The sequence below is a fragment of the Globicephala melas genome, chromosome 12 (assembly GCF_963455315.2).
Source record: "Globicephala melas chromosome 12, mGloMel1.2, whole genome shotgun sequence".
Lineage (NCBI taxonomy): Eukaryota > Metazoa > Chordata > Mammalia > Artiodactyla > Delphinidae > Globicephala > Globicephala melas.
In genome coordinates, this window is record NC_083325.1 from 37,365,554 (window position 1) to 37,376,028 (window position 10,475).

Genomic DNA, 10,475 nt, shown 5'->3' on the forward strand with positions numbered 1-10,475 from the left:
AGTCCCATGACTCTTTACTTTCAGACTAATGTTTTGTTTTCGCTATAACCATTGTCCTTTGTCACCAAATAGCCTCACATTCCCCCTAGGTAGCACTACTGCATGAACAGCTCTCTGAAAGGGTTCAAGTTTAACACCTTTCCCCTGTCAACTGCCATCCAGTGGTCCACACCTGGAAGAACCCAGATCTTCTGACTACTAGAGTCTCATTAAACTCCAGTGCTTCACTCCCCTTCCTCCTGTTTTTTGCACAACCAGTTCTGAAATCAGCAAACACAAGGCAGTGTTGAAAGCAATAACAATTTTTAAGTGCCCACCTCCCCTTCTTCTCCATCCCTACCCCACAAATATGCCAATGGGAATCAGAGCTTTCATTTGCCAAATGTTGCAAGAAAGGGTAAGATTAATTTTAAGTCACAAGCTAATAGTGAGTAATGATGGAGAAGGAAAATGAAACTCAATCTGAAGCGTTCTCCAGGTAGAACCTGAGGCTTTCCCCCCTCTCCCTTTCACCTTTGCCTTGAGTGTAATTCACTTATCTTCAGATTCAATAACTTGAGGACAGAGGGAGTATGGAGCAGGGTGAGGGCTGCAAGTGAAGCCAGGGAGCACTAAAAGTGAGAAGGGAGGAACTCTGCACTCTTATGGGCAGCACATTGTGCTAGGCAGTGTTTACAGGAGTAAATGTCCAGCTAGGAACAGAACTTTCCTTTCCTATCTGATGATCTCTCCTTAAGCCAACAAAAATGTTCATAAAGAAGACACAAGACTCAAAGATGCTTTCGTTTAAGATTCTACTTTGGTTGATAGAAACCAAAGATAAGGAGGAGTGAACAAATCCCTAAACCTGTGGGGAGAAAAATTTCCACAAATTATTTTACCTGAATTTGGGTGAGGGCCGTGGAAGGGGGTAATTTTGGTGGTGGGGATGTGTGGATTAATCATCTCAGTGTGCTCTTGACAAATGCTCGGATGAAGCATGCCCTGTCATCTTGCTTCTTGGTCTGCCAAGGCTAAAATACAGCCCAGAACTCAGCTGAGCTGTGTTTTTAGCTCCAGACCTCTAGAAATTGGGCACAGCACACTTCGTTGGTGATGGTTTTGGATTTAACCTTGAAATCAAGTTGTTATATAATTTAACGATTCAAATCCCTGTGTATCCTAGTGGCCAATATTTTGTTTTTTAAAAAAAAATATTTATGTCAATACGACTTTGTCTTTGTACTAAGATTCTCTGTCTTAAGTCTTTTATTACTGTTGAGAAATTTGAAAAAACTTTAAAAAAATATTTTCAATAGGGAAGAGGCATGAGATTTTTCTAAGACCCTTGCTTCAGGTACTAGCTATATACTAGAACCTTAGGACAAGAGACTCGAAGGTTGAGAGAGCCGATTGGGGTTTGGTGGGGTGGAGGAAGACATAAAACAGATGGAAAATAAAAATAATCCAAAGGAAAAATGTGAATGCTAGACTAACTAAACTGATTATTAAAGGAATGACAACTGCCCAAAATTTATTAGGTACAGGTACCAGCGATGTAAAATTTGCAGGGGATAAGGAAAAGCCTCTTGACCTAATTTCAGATTATCATCTTGGCTTTCTTGGGGATGTTATGGTATTGTCAAGCTTTTCATACTTTTACATGGGTTGTAAAAACAGCAGAACCAGTCAAGAGGCCTCTGGGTTCCTGAACTGACTGGTAGGTGTGATATTGATATTATCAATTTTCCATTATTTGGGGATCAATTAAACTGGTTTGAATTGTTGTGGGAGGTCCAATAAAAGAGGGACACCCTTTGCTTCAGACTACGCTGATAAAATACAAAGCATATGCTTGGGGTCAGAAGATGAGGCTTGGAGCCCAGGCTGTCCCTTACTGACTCAAGCTACCTTGAATGAGTCTTTTAGCCTCTCTACGGCTCAGAGTTCTCTGTATTAAAACGAGTCTAATAATAATGATTATTTTGGAAATCAAATAAGCTAATATATACGAATGCAGTTATGAACTCTAAAGTACTAGTTAGTATTTTTATTATTTTCTAATGCTGGCCCTAGGTTACGAATCAAAAGGGGAAACAAAATAACAAACCCTACTCTGTCTTCGGGGGAAAAAAAAAAGATGGATGTGAATATTGCTTTTACTAGATTTCCCCCTTCTTACTTCATTTGGATCTTTGAAAAGCTGCATTCATCTGCTATTATGGCTTTACCCTCTAAGCCTTCTGTATTTGATGTCTTTAGACCTTATACTCAGGTTAAGAACTGAGAAGAGGGACTTCCCTGGTGGCACAGTGGTTAAGAATCCGCCTGCCCATGCAGGCGACACGGGTTCGAGCCCTAGTCCAGGAAGATCTCACATGCCGTGGAGCAACAAAGCCCCTGCACCACAACTGCTGAGCCTGCACTCTAGAGCCCACAAGCCACAACTATTGAGCCCACGAGCTGCAACTACTGAAGCCCGCATGCCTAGAGCCTGTGCTCCACAACAAGAGAAACCACCACAATGAGAAGCCCGCACACCACAACGAAGAGTAGCCCCCACTCGCCGCAACTAGAGAAAGCCCGTGCACAGCAAGAAAGACCCAATGCAGCCAAATATAAATAAATAAATAAATTTTTAAGAAAAGAACTGAGAAGAAACATAACTTAGAGCAAGTTATGGAACTTGACCATAGCCCTTGGGAATTTAAATTCCACTGACTACAGGTGGGACCATGTTTTCTTTCTGTTTCTCGGGGTTTTTTTTATTTTTTAAAGCAATGTGGTTTCTGCGTCTTCTTCTAGCACTACAATGGCTTAGGCTTTTGTGGAAAAAACAAAACAAAACAATGGATCTAGAAAACAAAAATAATGGATCTCGTACAATTTGACAACCCCCACATAGGAATTTCCCAACCACAGAGTCCTGTAGGATCACTGCAGGCGTGCCAGAGACATGGGCTAACCCACAGCTTTACTCATACCAAATAAACACTCACTCGGTCGCCCAGGGAAAAATCAAATAAAGGTAACCATTGACACTACCATTGCCATTTTTGCACGTGCATTCTTGACAGGAATATGGCAACCCAGCAAAATGTCTTTGTGAAATAGCACAATGTCAACTCATCTCTCTCCATAGTTACTAGGCAAGAAACCAAGGTGAATGAATAACTTTTAGGAGCCAAACTAAGTATTTTTTTTACATCTGTATCTTCAATGATATATTACTATTTACTAAAGTTTACTTGAAGGCAATTATCACTTTATGAAATGGGACACATACAATGATTAACGATGGTGTGAAGCTTATAATAAAGTTTTCATGAAATTACATTACAGGATAGTTTAGAACTACTTTTTGAAGAGGGTAGGACTATTTTGGCCTGCTTCATTTAAGGAGCTTTGGATTCTTAATAACCAGATGATTTTTCTCTTGCCTGAATTGAAACCCAAAGATTCTCAGGATAAGAAGACATCTCTCCATGGGTTCTTCCTTCTAGATGGCTTTTTGCAGTATTGGAAGGTTTTTCTTGGGGACATTTCAAGAAATAGAAGAAAGACTTTATTTTGTACCTAAGGTCTTTTCTTCCCATGTTCTGACTTTGTCAAAATGGAAGCACATTATTGGACTCTTCTCTATGTTTCAAGGTTATTTCAATATCATTTCAATATCCGTAGGATACTCACCCATCTTCTCTGGTTGGGAGCAGGAAGTGGCCACCTTCAGTATATCCATGAAAAAAGCAATACCCCAGGACTTCCTAGAGTATCTCAAGAGCCATAACTTGCACATGTGGGTATTTTTTTTAAGTTTTACTTTTTTATTGATGTATAGTTGATTTGTAATGTTATACAAGTTTTGGGTGATTCACAATTTTTAAAGGTTATGCTCCATTTATAGTTATTATAAAATATTAGCTATGTTCCCTGTGTTGCACAATATATCCCTGTAGCTTATTTATTTTATACATAGTAGTTTATACCTCTTAATCCAATGCCCGTATCTTGCCCCTCCCCTCTTCCCACTGGTAACCACTAGTCTGTTCTCTATATCTGTGAGTCTGCTTCTGTTTTGTTATATTCACTAGTTAGTTTTATTTTTTAGATTCCACATATAAGCGATAACATACAGTATTTGTCTCTCTCTGTCTGACTTATTTAACTAAGCGTAAAGCCTTCGAGTCCATCCATGTTGCAAATGGCAAAATTTCATTCTTTTTTACAGCTGAGTAGTATTCCATTGTGTGTGTGTGTGTGTGTGTGTGTGTGTGTGTGTGTGTGTATATGTATATACACCACATCTTCTTTATCCATTCAGCTGTTAGTGGACACTTAGGTTGCTTCCATATCCTGGCTATTGTAAATAATGCTGCATGAACATTGGGGTGCATGTATCTTTTCAAATTACTGTTTTCTTTTTCTTCTGATATATACCCAGGAGTAGAATTGCTGGGTCATATGGTAGTTTTATTTTTAATTTTTTGAGAAATCGCCATACTGTTTTCCACAATTGCTTCACCAATTTACATTCCCACCAACATTGTACAAGGGTCCCCTTTTTCCCATATTCTTGACAACATTTGTTATTTGTGGTCTTTTTTATGATAGCCATTCTGACAGGTGTGAGGTGATATCTCATTGTGGTTTTGATTTGCATTTCTCTGTTGACTAGTGAAGTTGAGCATTTTTCATTTGCCTGTTGGTCATCTGTATGTCTTCTCTGGAAAAATGTCTGTTCAGGTCTTCTGCCCGTTTTTTAATTGGGTTGCTTATTTTTTTGATGTTGGGTTGTATGAGCTATTTATGTATTTTGGATATTAACCCTTTATCAGTCATATCACATATGGGCACTTTAAAATCATTTAGTAAAGGCATTCTGTGAAGGCAGACAAGTTAAAAAAAATTTCTCTTCCCTGACACTAGGGTTCATGGTCAGTGAAGGATAGCTGTATCAGTCTCTGTCTGCCCTGGCAGGGCACATTTGCACAATACTTGAACCAGACTGCTCTATAGGGCACCAATAGGACATGATCACTTTGAACTGCTCTTTCTTGATCCATGCTTGAGGCCAAAGGTATCTGATAAGATATTGCAGGCATCATTTCTTCAGTACCAGAAATCTCTCCAATTTCTGTCTCCCAGGCTTCCTTCATGTGTTCACCCTCTTCTGGTCTCTATAGTTCTTTCTAACCCACTAAAATAAACCCAAGGTCTCCCTCTCTGCCCAGTGATTCTCAGACTTTTTTGACTCAGGCTCAGCTGGGTGGGGCAAAATGTTCCAAGACCCACATATTATAGTCTTGCCTGCTTTTCAAAGAATTCCCTGATAGCGATGCACTGTTGCAGTGCGAGCACATTTTGTGCAAGTCATGTGAATATCTGCTTTAGCAATACTGGTATGGATGATTTCTATATGTATCACAATCCATATTTGTTTTAATGTTTTGTTATAAAAAATTATAGGTCACAAATTGAGTTGACCTATGTAGATATCACTACCTTATTGTAGGGTTAATCAAACAATCCATGTCAAACAAAATAGATGACGATGGAGGTAAACGAAGGGTAATTTATAATTAAAAAGCAGGAATAGGGCTTCCCTGGTGGCGCAGTGGTTGAGAGTACGCCTGTCGATGCAGGGGACACGGGTTCGTTCCCCGGTCCAGGAGGATCCCACGTGCCGTGGAGCGGCCGTGAGCCATGGCCGCTGAGCCTGCACGTCCGGAGCCTGTGCTCCGCAACGGGAGAGGCCACAGCAGTGAGAGGCCCACGTACCGCAAAAAAAAAAAAAAAAAAAAAGGCAGGAATAGTAACCATTGAAAAGTACAATACAGAACTGATATTAATAGGAAAGCAGTCTTCCTGACTATTGAGGATACTTCAACAATCTGTCCATGCATGTTGATAGGGGGAGCTTTGCAAATATTGCCAAGTGTTGCCTGACAACCAGGTGAATACTAAGTAGTCACCTCAGTAAACTCTAGTTATGTTTTAAAATTTTATTTATATATACCAAATACTACTAACTCTTAACAACCTAGCAGTTATTAGTAGCTTTTAGACACATATATACATGCGCGCGCGCGCGCGCACACACACACACACACTGAAAATCTAGGGCATCAAGAGCCATTTGCTAGTAAGATCCAAAGAAAAGACATGTATTTTGGGATCAATCTGTGGGACATCAGGAGGATGCTTGTGGCCTACCAGTTGGCTATGGTCCATACCTTGAAATTCATCACTGCTTAGGTGGTTGGCTTGGCTTTTTGACTCAGCTTCTCAAGATGCTGGATCACTAGTCCTGTTTCATCCTTTGCCGCTACAGGCACATCCCGACCTTGTGCCCTGGCCAGCACTCCAGTGCTCCCTGGCCTGGACCTCCAAATTCCTAGTCTCTCACTAGAGTCCCTCTCTGGGAAGGAGAATCAGATGTTACCCAGTAACTGGACAGACTCCCTGTTACCCCCTTGCAGTATCTGTGATGTCATAATGGGAGGCCTTGAGTGACACATGGTGAAGGCGAGTCAGAAGACCTGCTCACAAGCCACCTCTGCCTTGGCAGCTGTTTGACAGCAGGTGAGTTACCTCACTTCTCAGCGTAGAGTTCTCCTCTACAAAATGGAAATAATAATACCAACCTCATAGATTTCTTGTGAAGATCAAATGGAATAATGTAAGTGATAAAGCATGGTAAAGTATAAATACATTTATAAAAGTAATACGTGTTATTGTTGCAGAGAGGTAATATTCATGCAAGCATCTAGATTGTTCTTTTTACAAACTATATTAGAATGCTATGATGTATAAGAATGATAAACAATACAGACTGTCTGTCAAGCATGAAGGTCAAATGCAAGGATCTCACAGACGGAAGACACTATTGAGAAGGAATACGAATTCCTGATTCCACAATCCTGAGACATGTTATAAGGAGAAGTAAATCTCTCAATGGTCCTGAATCTCCCCCTCCCTCTTTTTTCCCCCTTCTCAAGGCTTGGAGAGCAGGACTTAATTCAGAGTAATTCCAAGCATCAGATGTAGGTTTTTTCCCCTCCATCCCAGTCCCTGGGAGGACAGCGGCTGAAGAATGCCAGGAATTTTTCCCTCCACCCAGTCAGGAATGTGTCCTGCTTGAGGTGCTTAGCAGGAATGTGAGGGCTGCCAGATAAGACCCACAGCCGTGGTTGTGGGCCTGGGGCAGGGGAGGGAGCTCTCCTCCACCAACGAGGCCTTCCTCAAGAGCCCCCAGAGGCTGCTCTCTGGGTAACAGCAGAGACCAGAGCCAGTGTTGCAGGACTAACCTCTGCAGACAGTGAGTGAAGAGGCAGCTTAGCCAGATGTTCAAAACAAAGACATAGCAATGTTTTCGGTCTCTGGAGGAAGCACTGTCTTGGGGATCAACACAGACGTGGGCTGGACTGCAGACTGTCACTTACCAGTTAGCTGCGTGACCTGGGTTAGCTACTCTGTGAGCTTGGCTTTCCCCACTATAAAATGCAAATACTACTACTACCTACCTCTTATGGTTGTGAGGAGGATTGAATAAAATAGTGTATATAAAACACTTAGCATAGCTATAAAGCCTATTTTTACATGCCTAGCTTTTAAACAGTCTCAGTGCCCTGCATATATTCAGTGGCACAGTATACAGTGTGTTTTCATATTTGTTACTTCTTTTTAATTGCATTAAGCAATAGTGTGAACTTGAGTACCCTGGGGATGATTGGTAGATACATACATTTTTTTTTGTTGTTGTTGCGGTACCCGGGCCTCTCACTATTGTGGCCTCTCCTGTTGCGGAGCACAGGCTCCAGACGCGTAGGCTCAGCAGCCATGGGTCACGGGCCCAGCTGCTCCACGGCATGTGGGATCTTCCCGGACCGGGGCACGAACCTGTGTCCCTTGCATCGGCAGGCAGACTCTCAACCACTGAGCCACCAGGGAAGCCCTATACATCTTTTAAAACAAGTAATGGAGTGTCTGTCATCTTTGGCAGTTATCACAGGCCTGGTCTTAGCTCTTGTCCACACCCTACCCGTATCCCAGTTTTTTCAGTGAGTTTCCAGTCAGTTCCAGTCAGGAGAAAGCTGCCTCCTCCCCCTCCTCTCCCTCCCCTCCCCCCACCCCCCGCCTTCCCATCTCCCGGAACACACTGATATATTGGACCAGAGTAGCTGCTGCTCTCATCCAGCTTCCTATGGGAGCTTGGAAGAAGCTGTTGTTGGAGGTCAAAGAGAAGCTCAGAAGCTTTAAGGATTCTGTTAGGTAGGCTTGCCCTTGAGCGGCTCCTGGGGCAGCCAGACTGCCTACCTGATCCCCTTATGCCTGGGTCTCAAAGTTTAACCTATGTTGGAGAAGGTCTGCCCTGCCCCAGGTCCCTAGCAGGCTTCTCTGCCTTTCACTTTGCTTCTGCCAGCTTTTCTGAAAGCCAGGTCAGGAAGGCAAGACTTAGTCCCTGCCTTGTTCAGAGAGGAACTCCTGGAACAATGTGGTTCTGCAAGCTGCCCCTGACCTTGGTGTTCCTGAAGCCATGGCACGGCTCCACTTCCCCAGGTCCCAAATCTTGATGCCTACAGTTACAATGGATCTGTTGTGTCCTTTCACAGACTTGATCTTGGATTTTCAGTCTCCACCTGGCACAGTGGAGATGAGGATGGCAGCTCTGACCTATTTCCTGTAGTCTCTGTGGGCTTCCTGACAGTTCTTTCTTCCCGGGGCTTGGTTCTCTTTAATATCAGCCATGCACTCTGGACATAGAATCCCATGTCCAGATGGGAGCAAATGTACCTCTCCACTGATTGCCTTAATGCTTCCAGGCTGGTTCTTGCATAATGTCATCCACCCCTCACTCCATGAATCTCAGAGAAACTTCAATCTTTATTGGTAGTAAATATTTTCTGGGAAACACATGTAAGACTATTGCTTTATTGACCTTCTTGAATTCTTAAGGGCATGGCCTAAGGCAAGCTGGGACCACAGCTTTCCGAATTGGCAGGTAGGCTAGTGAGCAAGGGCCAGGCAATGGCCTGTGAGAGGGACACAGGATGGGGTTTGGAGACACTGTCCTACGTGAGAGTTTGGATCAGGGACAAGGGTCAAAGGCAGACTCTAAAGGATGTAGCCAGCTCTGTTATGGTTATGGCCTTTGTTGGTGCCAGGTAGGAGATATTCCAAGGTATGATTAGACAGGAGGTAAGGGAATAGAAGGCTGCCTACATGTGGCCAAGCTCTAGAAGGCTCATTTATTAGAGCAGGATCCAGGTCCTGGGAAGGATGGATGGCTAAAGAGAGATGGAAAACCAGGGCCCTAGTCACTAGCTAAGGTTCAGAGCCATGTCAGGCATTTAACGACTTCTTTAAAACATTTTACAGGCGGTGGGCCCAGCAGCCAATGGGCGGGGGCGGTGGGGGGGCGGCCCGGACGACGGGGAGGGGGAGCCCGCGGCTGGTGGACGCGGTGGGGAGAGGAGGCGGGGGTCTCCCAATCCGGTTCCATCCGGTTCTCCCACCGCCCCCGCCGCGGGTCCCAGCAGCTCGGGCGGCGGCAGGAGCGGCAGAGGCCAGGCAGACCAGCTTCGCGAAGGCTCTCGGCGCGCCGCGGCCCGCAGGCACCCGGCACGCGCCCGCCCCGCCGCCACGATGCCCAAGAGGAAGGTGAGCTCCGCCGAGGGGGCGGCGAAGGAGGAGCCCAAGAGGAGATCGGCGAGGTTGTCAGCTAAACCGGCTCCTCCAAAAGCGGAAACGAAGCCAAAAAAGGCGCCAGGAAAGGATAAATATTCCAACAAAAAAGCGCAAACAAAAGGGAAAACGGGAGCAAAGGGAAAACAGGCTGAAGTGGCTAACCAAGAGACTAAAGAAGACTCACCTTCAGAAAATGGAGAAACTAAAAATGAGGAGAGCCCAGCTTCTGATGAAGCAGGAGAGAAAGAAGCCAAGTCTGAGTAAAATCACACACCTGGTCCTATCAGTGGTCCCTGTTTCCCTTCTTGTACAATCCAGAGGAATATTTTTATCAACTATTTTGTAAATGCAAGTTTTTTAGTAGCTCTAGAAACATTTTTAAAAAGGAAGGAATCCCACCTCATCCCATTTTTTAAGTGTAAATGCCTTAGTTTAAGAGGTGAAGTCATTTGCTGGTTGTTTATATTTTGGTACAACCAGAAAATAGTGGGATATTCAATATGGGAGGCTTTGATTGTCTTGGATGTAGCTTTTATATCCTGTAATACAAAGCATACTAAATGGCAGTTTGGAGTCAGTTGTGCATTTAATGTCTTAAACACTTTAAATTACTTCTCTTCCCACGTTGTTTTTGGTAGAATTGTTTCCTAAAGCAAACCACTCACCCCTTGATCTTGGCTCTCCTGGGCAGAATTTTGTGCACTCTGTAACATCTTTGGTCGTGGTAGTCCAGTTCTTCTAGTAACTGTTAATGTGCTGCCAACGATTGACAATTTGCGTATGTAGTGTATGTGATATTAAATTGTGAA

At 43.6% G+C, this 10,475-nt stretch overlaps 1 pseudogene; it reads left to right on the top strand.

The window, feature by feature from the left end:
* Window positions 1–9,471: 9,471 nt before the first annotated feature.
* LOC115864012 (non-histone chromosomal protein HMG-14 pseudogene) lies at window positions 9,472–10,064 on the top strand (annotated as a pseudogene).
* Window positions 10,065–10,475: the final 411 nt, after the last annotated feature.